This window comes from Periplaneta americana, chromosome 3 (assembly GCF_040183065.1).
Source record: "Periplaneta americana isolate PAMFEO1 chromosome 3, P.americana_PAMFEO1_priV1, whole genome shotgun sequence".
Classification (NCBI taxonomy): domain Eukaryota; kingdom Metazoa; phylum Arthropoda; class Insecta; order Blattodea; family Blattidae; genus Periplaneta; species Periplaneta americana.
The window spans coordinates 97,743,488-97,767,887 of record NC_091119.1 but is presented as its reverse complement, the minus strand read 5'-3'; the positions used below and the strand labels follow the sequence as shown (position 1 = coordinate 97,767,887).

General features: G+C 37.4%; 1 protein-coding gene across 2 annotated transcripts in view; it reads right to left on the bottom strand.

Annotated features, from left to right (window-relative positions):
* LOC138696302 (homeobox protein OTX2-like) overlaps positions 1-24,400 on the bottom strand; it is a 183,332-nt gene that overhangs the window by 158,419 nt on the left and 513 nt on the right. The gene's annotated exons all lie outside the window — the stretch shown is intronic.

Here is a 24,400-nt window from a genome sequence, read left to right as displayed (position 1 = left end):
GTGCTGAAACCAACACCCGCAGCAAAAATTTGCGGTATTCATTTTATTGGGAACGAGATCAGAACACCCCCACAACTAGCATACCGTTATCTGTATTTTTATAAAAGATTACAAGAAAAAGACTGCCTCATCTCAACTAGCTCCGGAAAGGTACGAAAGAGACGCATAAAGAAGAAGAAAAGATAAAAATTTAAGTTTTATGGAAGGCGAATGCTCAACAAGTGTTATTTCGAAAAATGAAGTAGCCGTAAGGCAGAAGTAAAAGAAACCATTCTTAGTGATTTTGTCTTTTTCTTTCACAATTGAATTGTGTGAATTGTCTACTCAGGTGTCTATTCCATTACATGCCGAACTGAAGTCACATAAGAAATGTTATGACACGCATTCAGGAACAGATGATATGTTTAATGAAATGCAAGGTTTCCGAAATTATTCTACAATAAAATATGAGACAAAACTACTAGACTTAATGGGAGTGACATTTGTGGTTTCGAATATATTGTTAAAATTGCTGCCAATTGAAACACAATCATACCCGTAGAATCATAATAAGAAATATTTCCAATTCTATCATTTAACTCAAAAATATCTGCCATAGATAGTCGAAACGCCCCAAGACGTAGATCATACATATTATTTTTGTCATTTTTATTAGTGAATTTCACATCGAAAGCTTTCGAAAAACTCTGTCCAAGAGTAAGATTAGTAAAGAAAATCGTCTACTCATATTTTCCAATTGAAATGAAAACTGGATTGTCGTATTCTGCTATGAGGGTGATGATCAGAGTTAATCGTACAATTATAATTATAATGTATTTTTACCGCCACTTTAACGTTGTTGACATCCACAATGGTTACTGTAATTTTGGGTTTTGGCCTAGCAGAGAAAGTATTCAGGAAACAATGCCTACAATATTGAAAAATGTAGAGTGACAATTAATTTTTCAGAAGTGGAACAGCCACCCAATGTGGATGAGATGGTGGCCTTCAAATCTAAATGCTACCGTGGCAGATCGAGTGACACATTCATAACAACTGATTGCGGATTATTGACTTTATTAGAAGGTAGTGGTGAAGTCAGGTTTTCCCGGAATAATAACAAACCTCTCCGATAAAGGGATCATTGTTGTTACTCCACCGTATCTGCACGATGGTAAATTAACAGCTGAAGAAGTCGAAACTACTTACAGCGTTGCCAGTGTTCTAATTCATCTTGAAAGGTGCATTCAGCGAATTAAAATATACAGTATAACATTTTACAAAAACTATCAATTAAACTGCTTCCGCATGTTGATCTTGTTGTTTATTCAATTGTCCAAAGGGAAGTCTGAACCTCCTAAGTGATACCAACAAGGCACCACTTATGAGGCAACTAGACCAGAATATCATGGGGTAGAGTGGCCAGTTCCTTTTCCCTTCCATTGCATATATCGCCGACTAGCTACAAATTACACTAGTCAGACTTCATATGCATACAAACAAATTGTTCTTCCTCTGACACATATCGTCAAGTGAGATGTACAGCCTGATAACAGATGTACATATCACCCAGAACCTCAATCAGAGGTAGTATGTTGATGATATTGTTCATATGTGTTGTGTTTTAGAGAATTTGCAGTCGCCCATTATTCAGGAAGTGTAATTAAGACTACTTTTAGAATTAAATCACTTTAAAATACGTAATTTATAGAGACATTATACACACAAATATTATACACGGCATAACATTAAATATAAGTATATCAGTGTTTTTGTAATATGACTGTTCACCCTCATTAAGTGGTTTGAAATCTGATTTAAATGCCAAACAACTTCGCTGATATTTCAGGAACTTTGTAGTTACATTTTTACACTCCTCTAGCAGTACTGAACTTTCCACTGAGTCTATAAAATAATTAAAGACTGGAGATTGCTGGGATTGCAGTGAAAGACCTGCCCTTGGGCAGAACACTATGAATCAATGAACCCATTCTTATTAATATTACAACTTTTTATCGGCAGAAAGCCGCAGGTAATTTTTATATCACACATGACTAGTGAATGACTGCGAGCCTGTAGTTAATTAGGAATTGAGACACTGCGCGGCGCCACCAGTACGATTTTGAGACCCATGCACGGTGCCTATAAGCCCGCCATCGATCTCTAACCTATGCAAGATTAATCCAGTCTCTACCTCCCTCAAATCCATTTTAATATTATTCTCACATGTACGTCTCGGCCTCCCCAAAGGTATTTTTCCCTCCGACCTCCCACTCACTTTAGTTTGAAAAAAGAATGTTTATTTTTTATGAAGACATGACTAACATCTCTATTTTGAAAAGAAAATATCATTCTGTTTCATACCATATATGACAAACATTTTCAGTGCTTTAAAAACAAGACTTATTAATTGATTAAGTTATTGTTTTTCTTACTGTAGGCTTATATTCCATTTGACACTTGTAGTTCCAAATAAATGTTGCGTGGATACGAAAACTTGCTGTGGATTTAACAATTACTTCTTTCCATTACCCTTCAATATCTCCAAACTAGAGATGAACAAAACTAACTGCCGCTCTCGCTCTCTGTGTTCATTGCATTTGTCTTTCGAGTCTAGTCTCGTAACTATCGTGCACTTCGAGTCTTCTCATCATTCTCGAAATAGCATTTGGTCGGCATGCAAAGATTTCGTAACTTTGAATAACATACATAATTGAAATAAATAACATTATAAATGATTGAGACAAAAAGACAAAACAAAACAGTACCTTAGTTATAAAAGTGTTCTGGTTTTATTATATGATATTACCTATGGTTATATAAATAGAAAAAAAAACAATTCTCAAATAAATTTGCATTTCTAAGAAACATAAAGCATAATGTTAAATAAAGCGTTAATATTTTTTAACTTGAGATTGTACACTTGATTTCAAACATACGAAAAGAAAATTCCTAGCCTTTTAATACGGTCCTAGTAATTAAATAAAGATTGGGGAACGGATTATTATACACTAAAAAGTAGAGATGATGTTTCAAATAGGCTACTTGATTGTTTATACATATATAACAGTTGCCAAAGTAGATAAAAGCTCAGTCTTGTGTAAACAACTGTGACGATTCAAGGCTGCTTGACGTTCGAGAGTTGATCACTCCCGAAGTCCCGATGTCTTGAAACACTCACAAGCAGTCTTTACGTCAAAAACGCGACGTAGACAACATTGTCGTGCGGGTTTTCGGCTTTGCGGGCGCTGTTAGTCTTGCTTTCTCGATCGTTGTTCAATTCTACTCCAAACCTCTTCCTTGTGACTTAGTCACCTTTGGCTTGAACCCCTTCATTTATGCTTGAAAACAAACGTTTGAGAAATACAATGGGCATGAGGAAGGATCAAAGAATAGGGAACATTATTATATGTTTAAAATTGCCCTAATTTAAAGGTGCAGTTTTGTTGATACGCCCTTCTGGCATGATGCCCTCTACATCTATTCGTGTACCTGTGTCTATAAGTCGGTGTACAACAGGAACAGTGCTCATGTACAAAATACTACTAGGATTTAATAACAATAATAACGAAGTAAAAAATAAAAAGGTATCCCCGTAACATGCCATGAAGGCACTTGGGAGGCATGGAGGTAGAGCCCCATGCTTTCCATGACCTCGGCACTAGAATGAGGTAGTGTGGTCGGTACCACGCTCTGACCGCCTTTTACCCCCGGGAAGGGCCCGGTACTCAATTTTATAGGAGGCTGAGTGAACCTCGGGGCCATTCTGAAAGTTTGGCAACGAGGAAAAATCCTGTCACCACCTGGGATCGAACCCCTGACCTTCCAGTCCGTAGCCAGCTGCTCTACCAACTGAGCTACTCGTATTTATTTAAAGGCAGCTTATAGACCTAAGTAATAAAAGACAATTTTTTAACCACGGTTAGACAAAACTAAAAATTATCAGGAGCCATCCCTTATATTTTCGGGACTCACAACATTTTGGCCAGACATGTAATGAAAAATCAATTCGAGCTAAGATGATACATTTACTGAAATGTATTCAACAATATTTAATATCTATACAATGCAATCACACGCTCTTGGAGACATACTGTGTCTCTTCACTGAAGCTATGTACCTAGTGACAATATCTTGAGTTGCGCAACAAATGTAACAATATTAATCTAAGAAGCACATTCGAATTTCTTCCTACAACCGCTTTTGTTAACATTATGTTTTAGTCGTAGTGACATAAATTAAGTCGAAGTCTTAAAATAAAAATTTGAACTCAATAAACAATTCAGGTGCCACATAAAATTTTTCGTCGCCATGGTTACATGCCGCCCGGAATTTGTCTACCCCTTGTTTTTATAATGAGTAAAGCGCATTGAGATACTTTAGATCTAATTAAAGGCTGGAATTAACAAATGAAAAGCATGTCAGCACAAACTTAAAATAAATTATGAATGCGTGCTTTACGAGTGTACACAAAACACTGCATTCTGTCACAGGGAGGAGGCATTGTGAGTTGCATCACTAACACGTTCGTTGTGGCAGCTGGCCTTCTCTATGGATTTGAAATAACCATTTTCGGCTCATGTCCTAATTCAACTTTCAAACAAATTAATTCTTTCAACACGAGAAATCTCTCTTCGAATAATTTGGAGGGGCGAGGCCCCTCTATCAATTTTATTGGTGGGGAGGGCGACGCCTCTGGCTTTGTAAGTTGAAGGGACAGAAAGTGCCTTGCCTTACCTTACCCCCAAAGTCGGCGCCTATGTTAGGCCTATATAGTCTATATTCAATTGGCTTCGTATGTAATATCATTCATCGCATATTCTGTCATTCTCTTTAATTGTTGAAGACGAATAAAGTTGTTGGGATCGGAAGTACACATGGTTAAATTGCACGCCATCAAAATATTATCGAATCTGGCAGAGTTACAATCTGTTCGATGTTTTTATTGAAGTTATCTCTGCTTCGCCTATATATATAAGGTTCGCTCCTTATCACAATTCTGATTTTTGTCCATTCAGGCGATATAAATCATACATAATAAACTACATACGCATGTATTAATATTACATATTACATATTTAGGTCTAAATCAGCGGTCATCAGCACACTCGGCCTAGCGTCTCTTAACCGCAGGTCTCTTACAGCACCAGAGTGCATCAGTGGCTGCTGGTGGGTATGCTGTATCCCTATCCCTTTTGCATGACGGAGCATATTTTGTTGCATTCCTTGCACTCTACCCAATTCAGTGAGTGCTGACGACCACTGGTCTAAATTAATAATTGCAACGGGTAATAATGAGTTTTGTAAGAATGCTTGTTTTTCAGCATTGAATTACAAATGCTTTCACTTCGGAATAATTGTGACATGATATGATAGATTTTCTCTGTAGTGATTTTTCTGGTGCACCATCTAATTTGTGTAGTACAGAAAGACATAAAATAGAGTAAAAACCTGTGGTGGTTGCGTGGTCTGAACCATCTACCTATCATGCAGTCGCTCCTGGTTTGGATCTCCGTTAGGACTGGGATCTTTCATTGAAATATTCATAGTGAACCTCGTGCCGGATAAAGTCGCAGTTGGGGTTTCGACACGTTAGACATCAACACATAATTCTGTCTGCGCTCCATTCTATTGTCATTTCATAGCATCCCCCGATCGCAGGCTGGCGACGAGCGAAGGGGACTGCTCTAGGGACGAGCGGGGTTGCCTGATCAAAATACGGATGCTAAGCGAAAGCGTAGTCAGCTGTGTAGGTTGCGAATGTTTCTAGCTGGGGTCAGAGTAACAGTTCACTCGGACGGAGCGCTATAGTTCCCTTCTCCTTCATGATGATGGTATTGATGATGGTGATGATGATGATGATGATAATAATAATAATAATAATAATAATAATAATAATAATAATAATAATAATAATAATAATAATAATGGTACAGTAGAAGCCCGATTTAACACGAGACTTGGGAGACATGTTTCACTCCCCGCACTATAGCTTAACTGTGGTATATCGAAGGGTGACATGTAGAGTGACAAAACTTTTAAGTTTAAGTACTTATTTCGTTCAGCTTCTAATTGTTCCTTCTGGGATGCAGTCTCCACTTGATAAATTCCGTTGTTGACACAATCAATTATTTTGTGTTTGTGGCTCACTGAAAAGCCTTTTTTTTTTTTTTTCCTGGAACATCACACGTGCACTGAACTCAAGACTCAATGCTACGCGAATGTAGGATTGCTAGTGACCAGATACGGAAGCCTAAAATCAAGAAATCTATGTGAAGGAGTCTCTTGAGAATTACCAAAATCGGCTACAGCACAGTTAACTCTTTATTTGGTACTTAATTGGTTTTAAACCTCAAGGAATTCCCTGCACTTCACAAAACTATTCAGAATCAAAACATTGAGAAATGCGGAATTGCAATATTAGGATGCTAGAATGGCGTGGCATTCCCATTCAACTCGAGATAGATTTAGGGATAAATTGTAGAATACAGAATAGTTTTATGCAAACTAATGAACGAGTATACTGAATCTCCAACAACTCAGAATGTTGCTAATAAATTAATAGTGGTATTGTTCTTTCGGGGAACATATTCTTCACTGCGTTATATCAGAATCCGTAGTATTTTGTACCGAGCTACAGTATATCGGGCTTCTACTGTACTAATAGTCCACTCCGGCGTTTCAGCTGTATTTGTTCACTTACATATTGTATCTTCATCAGAACTCGACCCTGTCACAAGACCAATACTGTAGCTAAAACTTCAACTCAACACACTCACAAAGGACCATCATGGTGCTTGAATTTAATGAAAATGCATATTTAAGTTAATTTCTGTTCGTTAAGAAACGTCCTAATAGACATTCGTTTCGCTTTTTTCCTCGTTTACGAAATATAATGACTTGAAACTCGATGCTCCTTGTGCCGCTTCTTGCGTGCACCCGGATCCCCATAGTTCCGCGACACCGTATCAGAGCTTTCTCATTAATGCTCTAGTGACTAGTCTATTTTCTTTTTCTCACATTAATGCCCACCGCTATGGAGTAACGGTTAGCACGTCTCACCGTGAAACGAGCGGGCCAGGGTTCAAATCCTGATTGGAATTTCTTTCGGGGTTTTCCTTCAACCAATTGAAGTAGAATTGCTGGGTAACTTTCGATGTTGGACCTCGGACTCATTTCGCTATCATTAAATCACATATCATCATCATCCATATCATAACCCAGGTTAAGTTCACGGTTCGGCGTGCTGTACTTGTACAAGAGCGCGGCCTTTCGGCTAGGCTACCCAATCATTCACAGAATAAGAGTAGTAAGCACAATAAGCCTCAGGCTGCAGTGCAACCTTCGGGTCCCTCCTCCGTTTATGAAAAAAAAACTCACATTAATACAGTACTCTTGCTGAAATACAAATTCATTTTTAATTTAATTGAGAATTACGTAGTTCTAAGATTTAGCAAGAGCGCGCATTGAAAGTTCAGAATTCAATACTATTAGGTGCGGTGTCAATTTCTTCAGCGTATACTCACGTTATTTGTTAAGTAAATTTTATAATAGCTTACTAGTAGCTTCTCCATATGTGTAAAAATGAATTGGCACAAAAAAATATTTTTATTAAAAGTGTGGCTTTGGACTACCTCATTCTCATCCTTCATATGTAATTATTAACTTTGTGATTCATCTTAAATATGACAGTGCGGATTCCAAATGAAGTGGTCGGGACGAAGGGCCATTGTACAAACATTTTATAGGCCTATAGGCTGGTTTTTCAAACTCTTCTGTAAAACACACACATACTGTTTCCAACATGCAACATTGTTACAAAAACGTTATCAAACTTTGTCACATGTTTCTCCGTCACATGTCCACACATCTGCCACGCGTATATTTGAATGTTTTTGAGGATAGGTGAATGAAACTTGTGATACACAGCAGAATGTAATGCCATTATTTAAGATCCATCGTGCAATGCGTCTGGGATGTTTTCATATATAATTTTATGTCTAAAATACTTTTCTAACCCTCGAATTACAAATTTATATTGCCCAAAAAATATACATCCAAGAGTTGCACAAATCTTGTAGTTTTTGGAGCAATAATTTGTGCTTTAATTGTCCTACGATGTACCTAAAGTATTTTTTACCTCTTCATCAGTACCTAAATATAGTGTCATCTATCTCACCACTTCAGGAATCCAGAAGTAGTAGTGTGTCTTTAACATTCGGGAGAAATACATTTCTTAACCATCTTCTCACGTGATTTTTGTCAGTTTACCGGAACTACTTGCATCGACTACGATATTAAATGGCTTATCTTTGTCTATAGGCCTACGTTTTACTTTAAGTCCAAATTCCCTTTTTGGTTCTTGAAAGCATAGTATGTACAGTAGTGTTCCTAAACTTCCAGCTGTATATCTATGGATTTGGACGGTATACGAATAAGTGACAGATGCCATGGATTGCACTACTGCTGTATTAATGTGAGTTAAGAGAAAAAAAATGTCTACAGCAGGGGTCGTCAGCACAGAGCACGCTGGGGCTAGTCTCTCTTAAGGCGCGTCTCCACTATTAAACATTAAAAAACAACATGTTAAATATAACATGTTGAATTTAACATGTATATGGACATTTCAAGTCTCAATTGACTTAACATGTTAACTAAGTATGTTGAATTTAACACTTTTAACGTGTTGGCGTGTTTTCCAGCAGAAATGGAAAACATGTCAAGTCAATTCATTTGCTCGTGCAGCGTCGGTACAGTTCGGCAAAGTTCGTACAGTTTCCATAGCAATAACTATAAGTTCCGATTTTGTGGCGCGTATCTTGATCATTTTTATACTATCATTGGTCCTTGGTGTTGGCTGTAAGTTGTTCGAAGTAATGGAGTGGACGAAAGATAATACATTAGAATAAAATTAATGCACTGATAGAAAGGCCTAGTTTGTGGGATATGTCTGCAAAAGAATACACGGGCAAAACTAAGAAGGCCGACTGTTTTAGAGAACTGGAATTATTATTTAATTGTTCTCGAGAATACAATAGAGAGTTTTCGCACTCTCGTCGTACGCTAAACGTTAATGCTATGTTGACGTCAGTAATGGTCGTATTTGGTGATGTACGTTAACGTTCGTAAAACTTCGGAAATAATAATTATACGATATTACCCACTCCTTTAACATCTATCATGTCGTAGGTCCTATGATAATCAATCATGCTGTAATTTTTTTTTAATTGAGATGAAATGGCTGCTCTTAAATTGTGTATTTCTTTGGTGTAACAGGAAGTATTTTTGCAGCACTATATTAAAATCGTGTTCTGACATTCTCAGCAAGTTTTTTAATCCAAATCGATACTGTATTCAACTTTAAGCTCGTTTAGAATGTATCCTGCATAGTGTCTTTTACTAAGATACTGCCGCATCCATATTCCCATTTTCTTCCTTTTCAAAGCAAACAAGCAATAGAGGCAATTACAAAAGTCAGATCATCAATTAGAACATGATGAAATTTTGGTTCATTATTAGGATTATGTTTAGTAATACAAATTGCTACAGGACTATTCTTAGCAATACATTACTGCCCAAATATTGAAATAGCATTTTCAAGAACTGCTCATCTGAGTCCATTGTCCAAGGTTTGAAAATGAAACACTATCTATATTAAAATCTCATAGACTGTTTATGGTGGACTACGCAAAGAAAGTCAAGTTTAACATGTTTAACAGTGTGGACAAAGTGTTAAATGAAATTAGCATTAACATGTTCAGTCAACATGTTGGGATGCTAACAGTAAACAATTTAACATGTAACATGTTGTTGTTAAATGTTTAGGAGACGCGCCTTTATTCGCGGAAAACGCAGTGCACTATGGTGCACTCCGTAGCTGCTAGCGGGTATGCTCTCTATCTCTCCCTGCTGCACGACGGTACACACGGGACGGCACCGCGTACACTTTGCACATTTTAGTGAGTGCTGACGACCACTGGTCTAGAGCATTAATGCTAGAGCTGTGATACGGTGTCGCGGAGCTATGAGGATCCGAGTGCGCACAAGAAGCGGTATAAGGAGCAACGATTTTCAAGTCAATATGTAGGCCTATTTCGTAAAGGAGAAAAAAGCGAAACGGAACGACTATCACCACGTTTCTTAACGAACGAAAATTAGTTTAAATATGCATTTTCATTAAATTCAAGCACCATGACTTAAGACGCATCCCTTACAGTATAGTAAGTTTACGATTCTGAGATTATTATTTGTACGACTTTCGAAAGTTTAGACGCTATGTCAATAACTTTCTTATTTTGTCTTCATGAAGGTCTATATTTAAAAGTAGCTTAGAAATCATTTTTTTTTTATTTTGATCGTAAGAAAAACAAGGGGACGCAAGGAAAACAAGAGAACGATAAGAACAAGGGGAATACAAGGAGTGCAATGGGAATACAAGGAGAACAAGGGGTTACATTTTCATGTGGCACTCAATTCCCTAGTTCCCCCTTTCCCGTACCTAGTAAGGAGAAAGATGTAGACCTAATTCTATGTCAAAAATCGACAGATACATAGCTTTACTAATTTTGCTGAGTAACCTATTTTTGCGTAGACCTTCGTGTAGCTACGATCACTTGTCGACAGGTGAAGGGGAAGGCAAGGAACATAAGGGAATACGAGTATAAGAGCAACACACAGAGTAAGAGGACAAGAAGAACAAGGGGAATGCAAAAGCAAGGGGATTAGAAGGAGAACAAGGGGAATACTAGGAGAACAAGAGGAATACTAGGAGAAGTAGAGGAATACTAGGAGAAATAGAGGACTATTAGAAGAATAAAAGGACGACGAGGATAACAAGGGGACTAACTTACAAGGAGAACAAGGGGAAGACAAGGAGAACAAGGAAAATAAAAAGAGAACAAGGGGAAAAAAAGAACAAGGGGAAAAAAAGAACAAGGGGAAAAAAAAGAACAAGGAAGAAGGTTGCATTCTTACGTGACGATCAATTTCCAAGTTACCCCCACTCCATCTCCATATCGAGTCAGGATAAAAACTTAGTTCTACATCAAAATTGGAATATGTAAATATCAGTCAACTATACAGTAGTTACGGAATATGTAAATCGATTTTGGCTTCTAGATTGAGGGAAAACATATACAAAACCTTAAAAGAGTAACAAACGATACTATTCGAATTCAGTTTTAAAGCACTACGAAAGTATTAGTAGCTACAGATCTACAGCATAAACCACTTAATTATAAATACTGTAAATCCGTGGCGCAACAACTCATAGAGGGTTAAGATCGACCAGTCCACTGCTGACCTCAGGAGAGGTGAACGATCATCCAAAAAATACGGTGATAAAGCGTAGTCAGCACGATGATCCCATCAGCCATTATAGTTGGCTTTTGAAACAGGTTTCGCAACTCTTTGTACCTCCCTAAATTCTTGACTAAGCTAGGTGAGTAACGGTCCCATAAATTTAGTAGGCTACTTCAAATTTTTTTATTTTATTTTTTCGGGAAGTTATGGCGACTCATCCTGGAAGTCAAGATAACCCCTGGTCTAGACCACAAGCTCCAGCGCAGGATGACAATTTAATTCCTACCTTTTAACAGTAACGTGCCTGCCAAATTCCTGTTTTACTATACTATTTGCTGGTACAAACAAACTTCAGGTTTGATAATAATCGTCGAAAGCTCTATTTTGTCCTTATTATATATCTTTGTCTTTTCTGAACGCATTGCATCCTGAAGGCGTACTGTGCTTGTTGACAGAATCGGTGACAGCGAAATAGGCCTAATACTCTAGCGAAAAGATAATCTTCTGTGGAAAAATGCCCAAAGAAATGAAATGAAGAATACTTCTGAAATAATAAATAAGATTATGCCTCATCGTAAACCGTGAATTCGCCATGAGATTACATGAAATTCGTCCTACTGTTGGAGAAAATTTCGAAAAAACTCAACCAGGTAAAGAACACAAGTGGGATTCGAATCTACGCTCAGCACAGCCCTAAATCTCGAGTTCAACTCTGTTTTGTTAGTATTGCTGTTTTATGTTTCCAACGAGGCTTCTAGACCAGCAGACTATACCACACACAAAATTTGAAATAACAAAAGGGAAACTTTTGATACTAAATTAAGATGATATTGTCGAGAATAGAGTCGAGTCACAAAGACGAACGGAAATAAACAGCAAGAAGAAAGAACACTAAGCAGAGTCCGCTGTGCAGACAACTAAAATACGTAGATTTAGAGGCGAAGGATTAATAATAGCGCTAGGGATAAAGAACACGAAATTTATATGCAATAATGAAGAAAGGCAGAGGAAGAAGTGAACTGTGATAGGCTAGTTCGAAAGGACTCTAACACAAGGTGCAACATTACCACTAGACCTATGTCACATGACGAAACACATTTCACATTATTTAGGAGTATTCCATTCCTTTAAATATAATGACTCTGAAAATGATTAAGATATCTACCTATTATTATTATTATTATTATTATTATTATTATTATTATTATTATTATTATTATTATTATTATTATTGTTAGGGATCTATTTATCGTACATTCATCATTATTATTTATTGTTGCTGCTGCTGTCGTCTTCCGGTCTTTACTATTGGGTCGTTCAAATGAAATCCGACCATCACTAATACTAATACTAAACTTAACTGTTTAATATTTGCCATGATTAACACACTTCCCCCTCCCCTGTAACACCAGGCGACACATCGCGGCTTCATAGAATCTCTTTAGACTGAAGATGAACCTATATTTAACAGCATTTTGCACCTGTCCGTGCGATGGAAATATGGTTCCCTTCAGACTTTTCTTCAAATCTCCAAAAAATATGGAAATCTCATGGAGATAATAAATTCAAGGGAAAAATTGTTTCGGGGCCGAGTATCGATCCCGGGGTCTTTGGCTTAACGCACCAAAGCTCTACCGACTGAGCTACCCAGGAACTTCATCCGGCACCGTCTCAATTTTTCCCTTTTATCCACATAACTCGAATGGGCTGACAAGACGCCAGAAATCCACATCGAGTGCACATAAACTCTGTGTGACTTGAAATAATTGTAGTTTTTCTGTTAACGTACCTACAGTAACATACATATTTATGAAAATCTAGCTTTCATGTAAAGCTCCATCTATAGCAGACTTGAATAAATTCAAGATATAATTTCGTTTCCCGGATTGCACAAAAAAGGCATCCCGCATAATCTAAAAGCAAAGCATTTCACTTAATTTACGTATGTTATAATTATTTTAATATTTTTCAATTTACGAAAATCGGCATTAAAGTGAAATAAAACAAACCAGAATGACGTAATCCCTCAAATCAATGTAGTAGTAGTAGTAGTAGTAGCGATGGCAATAGTGGTGGTGGTGTTAGAGCCTAGTTGTGGTGGTGGTAGTGCTAGTGATGATAGTATTAGTGATAGTGTAGTGCTGGTGGTTATGGTGTGATAGTAGTGGTGATATTGGTAGTGGTGGTGGTATTGCTTGTGATAGTTGTGGTAGTGATAGTGGTAGTGATGGTGGTGGTAGTGGCGATGGCAGTGGTTGTTGTGGTAGGACCTAGTTGTAGTGGTTATGGTAGTAGTAGTAATGATAGCTGTGGTGGTGGTGCTAGTGGTGGTAGTAGTGGTAGTAGTAGTAGTAGTAGTAGTAGTAGTAGTGATGGTGGTAGTAGTGGAGTTAGTGGTAGTGGTAGTGGTAATGCTTGTGATAGTTGTGGTAGTGATAGTGTTAGTGTTGGTGGTAGTAATGGCGATGGCAGTGGTGGTTGTGATAGGACCTAGTTGTAGTGGTAATGGTAATGGTAGTAGTAGTAGTAGTAGTAGTAGTAGTAGTAATGGTAGTTGTGGTGGTAGTGCTAGTGATGGTGGTAATGGTGATAGTGGTAGTGGTGATGGTAGTAGTGTTAGTGGTGGTGGTACTGCTTGTTATAGTTGTGGTAGTGATGATAGTGGTAGTGTTGGTGGTGGTGTGGTGGTGGTGGTGGTAGTAGTAGTAGTAGTAGTAGTAGTAGTAGTAGTAGTAGTAGTAGTAGTAGTAGTATGTATGTATATGAAGTCTATATACAACAGCATGCTCCACCACTAGTTCCTGCAGTACTACATGCCTTGGTTTACATTTGACAATACGAATATATCTATATACAATATTAACATGTGATGAATACTTCCTTGCTTACATTTAACGTTATATACTCACTAATCCTGAGCTATCTAGTTATTATTCCTATTTACATTTCATTGAAATATACTGTTCATTGATTATAACATTGACTTAGCCTAACAAGTTATGGTTCTTATTTGCACTTACTTAAATTATAATTGTTCGTTACTCATCCTAACAAGATGTGGTAGTGCTAGTGATGATGCAATGGTGGTGGTAATGGTGATAATGGTAGTGGTGATGGTAGTAGTGTTAGTGGTGGTGGTAGTGCTTGTTATAGTGGTAGTGTTGGTGGTGGTGGTGGTGTTGGTAGTGGTGGTGGTGGTAGTAGTAGTAGTAGTAGTAGTAGTAGTAGTAGTAGTAGTAGTAGTAGTAGTAGTAGTAGTAGTAGTAGTAGTAGTAGTAATGGTAGTTGTGGTGGCAGTGCTAGTGATGATGCAGTGGTGGTGGTAATGGTGATAGTGGTGATGGTAGTAGTGTTAGTGGTGGTGGTAGTGCTTGTTATAGTTGTGGTAGTGATGATAGTGGTAGTGTTGGTGGTGGTGGTGTTGGTAGTTGTGGTGGTGGTGGTGGCGGTGGTAGTAGTAGTAGTAGTAGTGATGGTAGTCATATGGTAGTGGTATTAGTAGTAATAAGCTAGTAGGCCTAGCATTTAGTACCCGCACTTCATTTAACGACGCTTTCAAAGTTAGTAGCGTCAAAATTCAATGTGGGCGAGAAAGGCCATGAATTTTGTCAGGAGCCCTCTCTCAAGAATATCGTCCTTTTACGTGTCGTAAATATAGCCTAGATACCACACGAGATATAGGCCTACAGCTGTACAACCCTTTCGGAGGGAGCCATGCTGAAGATATTAATTAATTCATAGTGTTCTACCCAAGGGCAGGTCTTTCACTGCAAACCCAGCTTTCTTAAATCTTTGCTATCGTTTTTTCTTCCTCTTAGTTTCCGCATATGATCCATAGGCCTATACTTTAATGTAGTATCATCTGATGTATGCTTCTGCCCCGAATGCTTCTCCCGTTCACCATTCCTTTCAGTGCATCCTTCAGTAGGCAGTTTTTTCTCGGTCAGTGACCCAACAAATTCATTTTTCTCCTTCTGATAAGTTTCAGCATCATCCTTTCTTCGCCCACTCTTTCCAACACAGCTTCATTTCTTATTCTCTCTGTCCATTTCACACGCTAAATTCTTCTCCACATCCACATTTTAAATGCTTCTATATAGTCGCTTCTCTTCACTTCGTCGTAATGTCCATGTTTCTGCCCCATACAATGCTATACTTCACAAAGCACTTCCCTAGTCTCTTCCTTAGTTCTTTTTGCAAAGGTCCTCATTGCAAAAGAAAAGCAATAGAAAACTTATCTGAAACACCTTCAGAAATCATTCGTGTTGAATTGGCAAATCATGACAGTGAACATGATTTACACCCTCGGTCGGGTTTGTACTCACACCTCGCAACCAAAAGCCAGCAGTCAGACCGCAGAGGACGATGCGACTCAACGTAATAATTTTCCAGTTACTGAACGCTGAAGTAACTACTGTACATCGATTATAGGTACCTAGTTTGCGTGTACGATAATCTACATTGTAAATAATTTGTATGGTTTGTTATAATATAATATATGAAGAATGCCACTCATTTTACATCATATTCACGTAAAGGAATTAAGTTTATAACAGAAATCACAATTGCTACCAATTAAAAATGAATGGATATTCAACTCACTATAGATTTTTTCTACGATAATGTGTAAAGTTGCATTTTACCTACTGTTATCAGTGCGTAAAGTGAGTCTAGAAAACACTAGTCATTACTTACGTTTTTTACGCACTGCTATTTATTTTACGATCTGCCAAAGAAAGTATGCAATGTACAAACTTCATTCAAAAAGAAATTAATGTATTACCTCGATATTTTATTACATGTAACACAAATTAATAAGCAACAAATTTAACATTCGTATTTGCAAGTATTGCTTATTTCTTGGCGATTTAATTTTACCTCGGCTATGCTCGTATGATTATGAGTAAAGTCACACTTAACCCATTTCACATATTTCTTCAGTTAATCCTGTTGTGTAAACCTTCGCTCTGCAGCTTCTTTGGACACACCGCCATGTATGTTTGTTACTTTTAGATATACAGTATAACGAACATAAAATTTAAAATTGTTGATCACTAAAAGTTGTTTATTTCTTTCACTGGAAGTCAAATGCACTGCCATCACTAAGCAGGGTAGAACAGTCACTGATACGTAACATAACCAACTTGATCGATACAGGTACCAACCACAAAATTTACCGCAGATAATTTTGTGTCAATTAACATATCTCGCAGATACCAAATCTAAAATTTACCGCTGGTAGTTTTTGTGGCAATTTACATATTTCGCAGATACCAACTCTAAAATTTACCGCAGGTAATTTTGTGGTAATTAACATATCTCGATCTTATAACTACTCGTATCTTTACCTGTTCGGGTTCTGTGGCAATTCACCCGCACCCAAATGTTGTACCGGAAAGTTGTATGCCTTTGTGGTAGTTCACATATGAAGAGTCCACTGCAAGAATGATGGATGTCATTTGGAATACATTTTTCAGGAGAAGCAATTGAAAGTTTGAAATGCTTAGCGCTCAAAGCTTAACTGTGATTTTCCGATCATTACTGGACAAGGACTATCAGTGTTAATGCCATATAACTCTCTATGCACATTCTATATGTCTTAAACTATGCATTGACAGTCTTGGTTCATTTTCGACAAGAAAGTGACATCCATCATTCTTGCAGTGGACTCTTCATATGCGTTGTCTTGATGCAGTACTGATTTCGGATTGACTGCACTTTATTTAACGGGAATCTCATCTCTTGTAGGCCTAGATGTCCGCTGGGTACGGTTGAAGTTGCCTTGAAGGGAGAAACGCGGAAGACTGATTGATAACTGTAAAATACGGTACTTAAAAAGTAAACGTTTATTTGTAATAAATAATAATAATAATAATAATAATAATAATAATAATAATAATAATAATCCGTTCAGTCACTGATGTGATTCAGAGAGCAGCTCTGATATTTTAAATGGAATGATGGATTTTTTTTTATTCTGGTTCTCAACAAATCGAGCAACTCTTATTTAAAACTTTTTTTATAGTGCGAGATCTTAAGAAGTTACAGCGTGTTTGAAATGAGATGTAGTATGTAAAAATACCAAATAAATAATAATTAAGTAAGCTGTTACTTTGCATATATGCATTAAGCGCTCAATGTAACCTCCATTAACATTAATTCTTCCGCGAAGGCTGCTTCTAACATGACCAGCTATTTTTAAGATATTTAAGATAAGTGACTTTGAAAATAGATGGTTTTCAGAATGTTACTGTTGCCTTTCTTCCCAAAGTTTTTCCTCTGATTCACAAAGAGTATTAAGACTGCATTAAACCTCCAAAGCAGCGGTTATCAGAACACTGCACTCTCGGGCTAGCGTCTCTTAACCGTAGGTCTCTTACAGCACCAGCGTGTATCAAAGGCTACTGGCGGGTATGCTTCCTCCCGCACGAAAGTGCATTTTTCCATGCACTGGTTACCAGTAACCCATTTCAGCGAGTGCTGACGACCACTGCTCTAAAGCATCTTCTCCACTATTAAACATTTAACAACAACATGTTAAATATAACATTTAACATGTTGAATTTGACATGTATATGGACATTTGAAGTCTCATTTGATTTAACATGTTGACTGAGTATATGGAAGTTAACACTAAAACATGGTGGCGTGTTTTCCAGCAGCAATGGAAAATATGTCAACTCAATTCACTTGCTCGTGCAGCGTCGGTACAGTTCGGCAAAGTTCGTACAATTTCCATAGCAACAGCTAACTTCCAATTTTGTGGCGCATATTTTGATCATTTTTATACGATCCTTGTGTTGGCTGTAAGTTGTTCGAAGTAATGGAGTGGACAAAAGAAAATATATTAGAATAAAATTAATGCACTGATGGAAAGGCCTTGTTTGCAAAAGAATGCAGAGACAAAACAACGAAGGCCGATTGTTTTAGAGAACTGGAATTATTATTTAACTGTTCTCGAGAATAGAATAGAGAATTTTCGCACCCTCGTCGTACGCTAAACGTTAATGCAATTTTGACGTCAGTAATAGTCATATTTGGTGACGTACGTTAACGTTCGTAAAACTTCGGAAAGAATAATTTTATTATACGATATACCCTCTTTTAACATTTATCATGTCGTAGGTCCTATGATAGTCAACCAATGGCGCTGTAATTTTTTTTAATTGAGATGAAATGGCTGTTCTTAATTGTGTGTCTTTTGTTGATGTAACAGGAAGTATTTTTTGCACCACTATATTAAGATCGTGTTCTGAAATTCTCAGAAAATTTTTTAATCCAAATGGATCAACTTTAAGCTCGTTTAGAATGTTTTCTGCATTGTGTCTTTTATTAAGATATTACCGCATCCACATTCTCATTTTCTTCCTGTTAAAGGCCTTGTAACAAGCAATAGAGGCGATTACAAATGCCAATTCATCATCTGAGTCCATTGTCCAAGGTTTGAAAATAAGACACTACGGTACCTACATTAAAATCTCGTGGACCGTTTATGGTGGACTACACAAAGAAAGTCAAGTTTAACATGTTTAACAATGTGGACAAAGTATTAAATGAAATTAGCATTAACATGTTCAATCAACATGTTGGGATATTAACAGTACACATTTTGACATTTAACATGTTGTTGTTACATGTTTATCAGTGGAGACGAGGCTTAAGGTGGCTGCGTGGTCTAGAGCACCGGGTAGGTGGAAACTGCACACTTTGATCCGGAAACTGCACACCACTTTTCGAGGGACCCACTAATCCTACCCGAGTACTGCACACTGATTCACGAGGGTTATACTAATCCTACCCGGAACTGCACAATTTAGGCTACAAAATATGTTTCTTTTGCATTTGGCTAACTTTACGTTGAAACTTCGTTTACTTCCTTCATTGCTTCGCAGTCTAATATAAGTATCAGTTTGTATGTCCAGAAGTTGATCCACGAATTTATACAATGAAGGATGACTGCTGTAAAAACTGACATTAAAATGCTTGTGAAATGATTCACAGCCATTTGTTGTGCGAGAGGTCGATGCAGTCATGGCTGCCTGTACAGTGGGAGGGAAATGGCATCTTCGGAGATGCACGTTTCTAGTAAATAATCTGCATATTTCTCAAGTCTAGTATCTATCGGTTTTAACTCAGCCAGTTTCTTAGCGAAGAAATGCCCGACTTCCTCTGGATTTAAATACGTTATTCCAAAAACCTTCCTGAGCCACTGTCCTATCTCACTGTCTTCTTTGTACTCCTTCGCCAGTCCTACACACTGTATTTTACGCCACCATGCTTGCGCAAGATGGAAGCGGCAACCTACGAGTATAATAGTAACGTATTCCCAAGTTTCACCACTGCAGCATGTATAGCTAGTTCAAAATCTATTACTATATTAGATGGAGTGAAGTTTTCCAATTCCTTTGCTTTATAAAATTTACAATCCTCATATACCAGCACTAAATTTCCCCATTCACTTTCAGATGTAAACAAACGCTCCATTTCGAACAAAATTAAAACACTTTGATAAATTAAAACTATGTGTAGTATCGGCAAAACAGATAGAAAACATTTTGGTGTGCAGTTTCCTTATGACCGTAATCCAGGTAGAAAATGTTGGTGTGCAGTTCCTGTATGACCGAAATCCAGTAAGACCTCACACTAGAAAAGTATGTCATGTTTTATTTAACGACGCTCGCAACTGCAGAGGTTATATCAGCGTCGCCGGATGTGCCTGAATTTTGTCCCGCAGGAGTTCTTTTACATGCCAGTAAATCTACTGACATGAGCCTGTCGCATTTAAGCACACTTAAATGCCATCGACCTGGCCCAGGATCGAACCCGCAACCTTGGGCATAGAAGGCCAGCGCTATATCAACTCGCCAACCAGGTCGACCTAGAAAAGGATGTTATAAACAAAAGTTGCTCAATTTGTTGAGGAGAACCAGAATAAAAAACAAAATCCATCATTCCATTCAAAATATCAGAGTTGTCCTCCTTGCCCCATTAGTGGAGCCCAACGAAATGACTTCCATGACGCAATCTGAAAGGATGGATCCTTCCTCTAATGAGTTTTAACTTGTAACACTTTGTGTGGGTCATTCTGTATCCTCGCATACAGTAATGGGTAATGGGTGTGCACTATGCTTTACTTAACCGCTGGCATATTTAAACAAAACTTTGGCTAGTAATAGAAGAAAACACTTCAAATTTCTTTGCTAGAGTTATGTTCCACGCTTCAACGTTATGCATGCAGTAGAGGTCAGTGGCTGTTCGTGAGTTCTAAGCTATGTAGGGCCAGATTAAAAATAAACTCATGTCTTATACCGTATGTCTCTATAGGCGCCTCTCGTTATACCGTTATATTTACATCAACATAACAGTACATATTATCAATCGTTGGACTAGAAAAGATACTTAAGAATGAAACATACAATAATTAAAATTTTCTCTACACAATGGTTAGTACATGCATAATTAATAAAACAATAATCAAGTTAAACAAATCAACAAACTTATAAGCCGATTATTTGTATAGCTATGGTGCTTTTCTATTCTTCTGATGAGCAAATTTATCAATCACTTTCGAATTATAGTTAGTTATTTTGTGAATGTCCTAGCGAATAGAAAGAACGCCAGTGAATTTAATATCTCTTCTGTTATATAGTGTTTCTCAAAAAGGGCTTTAGCGCTTAAGGATGCTGAGACAACGCCAGCTTCAGCAGTAGCCATAGGGTCACAAGAACTATTTCCAACAACTTTGTTACTTCCTGGAGTGTGCCTGTAAGGTCATTTTCATGGAGTAACAACATTAACGCACTAGAGATAGGTACGTTTCTGAACGTGAGATTACAGTACAATGCACTTAGTTCATTCGAAGTATTTCCTTATTCAGCATATTGTATTGCGTAATAGGGAAGTTTTTGGTATAACTATAGAAAATGTAGAAAAAATTCTCGAAGTTTGAAATCTGTCACTTATTTGACACGTTATGATGTCGCACGCTTCTTTTGAATTGACACAACACCTAAAGTTTTATATCCTATAGGAAATTAAACGCAGAATAAATATGGAAAATGCCTGTTATTATTCGGTTGAGAAGATTTTGTCATCTAGTTTGCTGTCAAAAAATCTTAAACTTAGAATTTATAAAACAATTATATTACCGGTTCTTCTGTATGGTTGTGAAACTTTGACTCTCACTTTGAGAGAGGAACAGAGATTAAGGGTGTTTGAGAATAAAGTTCTTAGGAAAATATTTGGGGCTAAGAAGGATGAAGTTACAGGACAATGGAAAAAGTTACGCAATGCAGAACTGCACGCATTGCATTCTTCAGCTGACATAATTAAAAACATTAAATCGAGACGTTTGAGATGGGCAGGGCATGTAGCACGTATGGGTGAATCCATAAATACATATAGATGTTAGTTGGGAGGTCGGAGGCAATAAGACCTTTGGGGAGGCCGAGACGTAGATGGGAGGATAATATTAAAATGAATTTGAGGGAGGTGGAATATGATGATAGAGACTGGATTAATCTTACTCAGGATAGGGATCGATGGCGGGCTTATGTGAGGGCGGCAATAATCCTCCGGGTTCCTTAAAAGCTATTTGTAAGTAAGTAAGTAAGGAAATAAGTAATTAAGTAAGTAAGTAAGCAAGATTGTTAATGTGTGTTGTTGAATTTTCATGTGATTTTACTCTCTCAGACAAAAATGCTTTAAATCTGTAAACCCCTTATTAGTCCACAGAGTTTCGCTCCCAAAAAGCAGACAAAAACAATACATAACGATTTTCGTTTCTCACATACCGTTAACCATTCCTTCTTTTCAAACCACTCAGAACAAAATTTTCTGCATTTCTTTCCGTGCTGTTGAACGATATTAATATTTTTGGTAACAATGGTTATTAAAGGAGAAAAATTCGATCCGGCGCCGGGGATCGAACCTGGGTTTTCGGTTCTACGTACCAGGTGCTCTCAGTGGTTAGAGCGCTTGGTACGTGGAACCAAGGACCCGGTTCGATCTCCGGCGCCGGAGCGAATTTTTTTCCTTTAATAGCCATTGTTGCCATAACAGATAAATTCTGTAGGACCAAAAATTAATTTTTACGTAAATATTTTTGGGCTGAAAAGGTCCGAGAGCTTGAATTGTCAATTTACCGCGAGAACGGAGTTTGAAACAAACTGTCTACTGTATTCATTCTTTCAAACACTTTTGCACCTTTATAATATTTTTACTTAATGGTGAAATGTTATACACACTTTTGTAAACGTACGTATCCACATTAAACGCTGTACATACACTCACACGCACTTTACGTTGAACTTACTATATTATACAGGGACATCATTTTATTATTACTTCAATTTTTATTGTACCTGAATTTTTAACGTACTTCACTCCCACCCTCTCTACTAGTAAACTTCCAACCGTTCTCCACACAGAACCAAGGCCGGGTATGCGGTCATTGTATGCAGTACTGAGTTAGTGAGTATAGTACGCGTAATATGTTCGCGTTTTGCAGTGGCGAAAGAGCTTTCAATATTGATTCATATTTTCGCACAGGTACTGTCATCCGTTTGCCTACGTTGCATCCCGGTTTCCCCCACTCGCTTCTGTTCGCCCCTCTGTAAAGACTAGTGACTGGGCTGTCTTAGCTCTTTTCTGAATATATTAATTTCTATAAAGAATTGGACGTCTACGTAATATTATACAACTGTTTAAAATAACTTAAATAAAAGGGCCTCGTTAAGTAATTAACTGTCACGTGAGTTCCCCCCTTTCTACGACCTGCTACATAACCACTTGGACGGACAGTAGATAGAATGTCTGAGTAATTTTATCTTTTCGGATTGGGCAGAAGTGAAGATTGAATTTACAGTACGTAAGATATTCTTTTATAGAATAGGTACACAATTATTTGAACATGAGTTACTAGTACGAAGGCCGAAACTGATAATTGGAATTAGGTACAGTAGTCTATAGTGCGATAATATGCACAAAAGAACTGAAGCCTGTATCGAAATAAACGGCCAACATTTTCAAAAATGTGTTTAAATATCCATATTATGATTATTTTTTCAATTTAACTTCATTCTCTATATTGTACGCTAATATGCTGTAGACCAGTATAATATACACTGCATAATGAATACGTTCGCATGGATAGCTTAGTTCGTGAGTAAAACACTTATTGTTAATACAGTACTGTATTTTGATTAAACAAAAACCTAATGAAAATGAACAAACTCCAAATTGTGATATTTCCTAGTTTACGTAAATTGATGAACTACTTTTCTTCCCTCCTATACCTAGTAAAGTGATTTGTTTGTATTTTACGCCTGTATCATCGAACTCCAGTCGTGGAAGGGGGTAGCAAACGGTGTTTCCGGTTCTCAATCTTTAATCGAAAGGTATAGTCAGGTTAATATTAGAACTGTTAGTAAAAATAAAATGATGTCCCCGTAGAACTTCAATTTTAACACAATACTACAGGCAGAATTGAACAGAAGGGCCGGCCGCAAGTAACGCTAGAAGACTGAGAGGGTGGTGGGGAAAGAGACGGGGAAGAACAGCTCTCTCTCTCTCTCTCTCTCTCTCTCTCTCTCTCTCTCTCTCTCTCTCTCTCTATATATATATATATATATATATATATATACTGTGTTACAGTCCAACCTTTAGTACTAAAATGAACTACTTACAGGGCAGACTCTCACTGATCCAGTCAGTCCATTCTCTCGCAAAATTGCGTCAATGCATTATAACTTATTTGTTTTCGTATTGGAAACGCATTAAAAAAGATGACTTTAGTATGAAATATACTGCACTATATTTTAGTTTATGTTCTCAAAAATGGACTCCAATGGCCCTTAAAGAGGAGACACCCCTGGTAGAGGTGGTAGGCCTAAGTCAGTAACACTCTAACTTCTGTATGTAAAGTAATGAAGATATCCTCAAATTCGTGTTGTCACTTCAGACCAATGTGCTGTAGCTTTGTTAATTCCGCCACAAAAGACGGTGGTATTATGTTAGTCATACAGAGAATGAAATTCATGTAAAAATGCTGCTTGAAAGCAATATCATATAAGTAGCAAAATTTGATTTGTTATATTGAATTATTTCCACGTTTCAATTG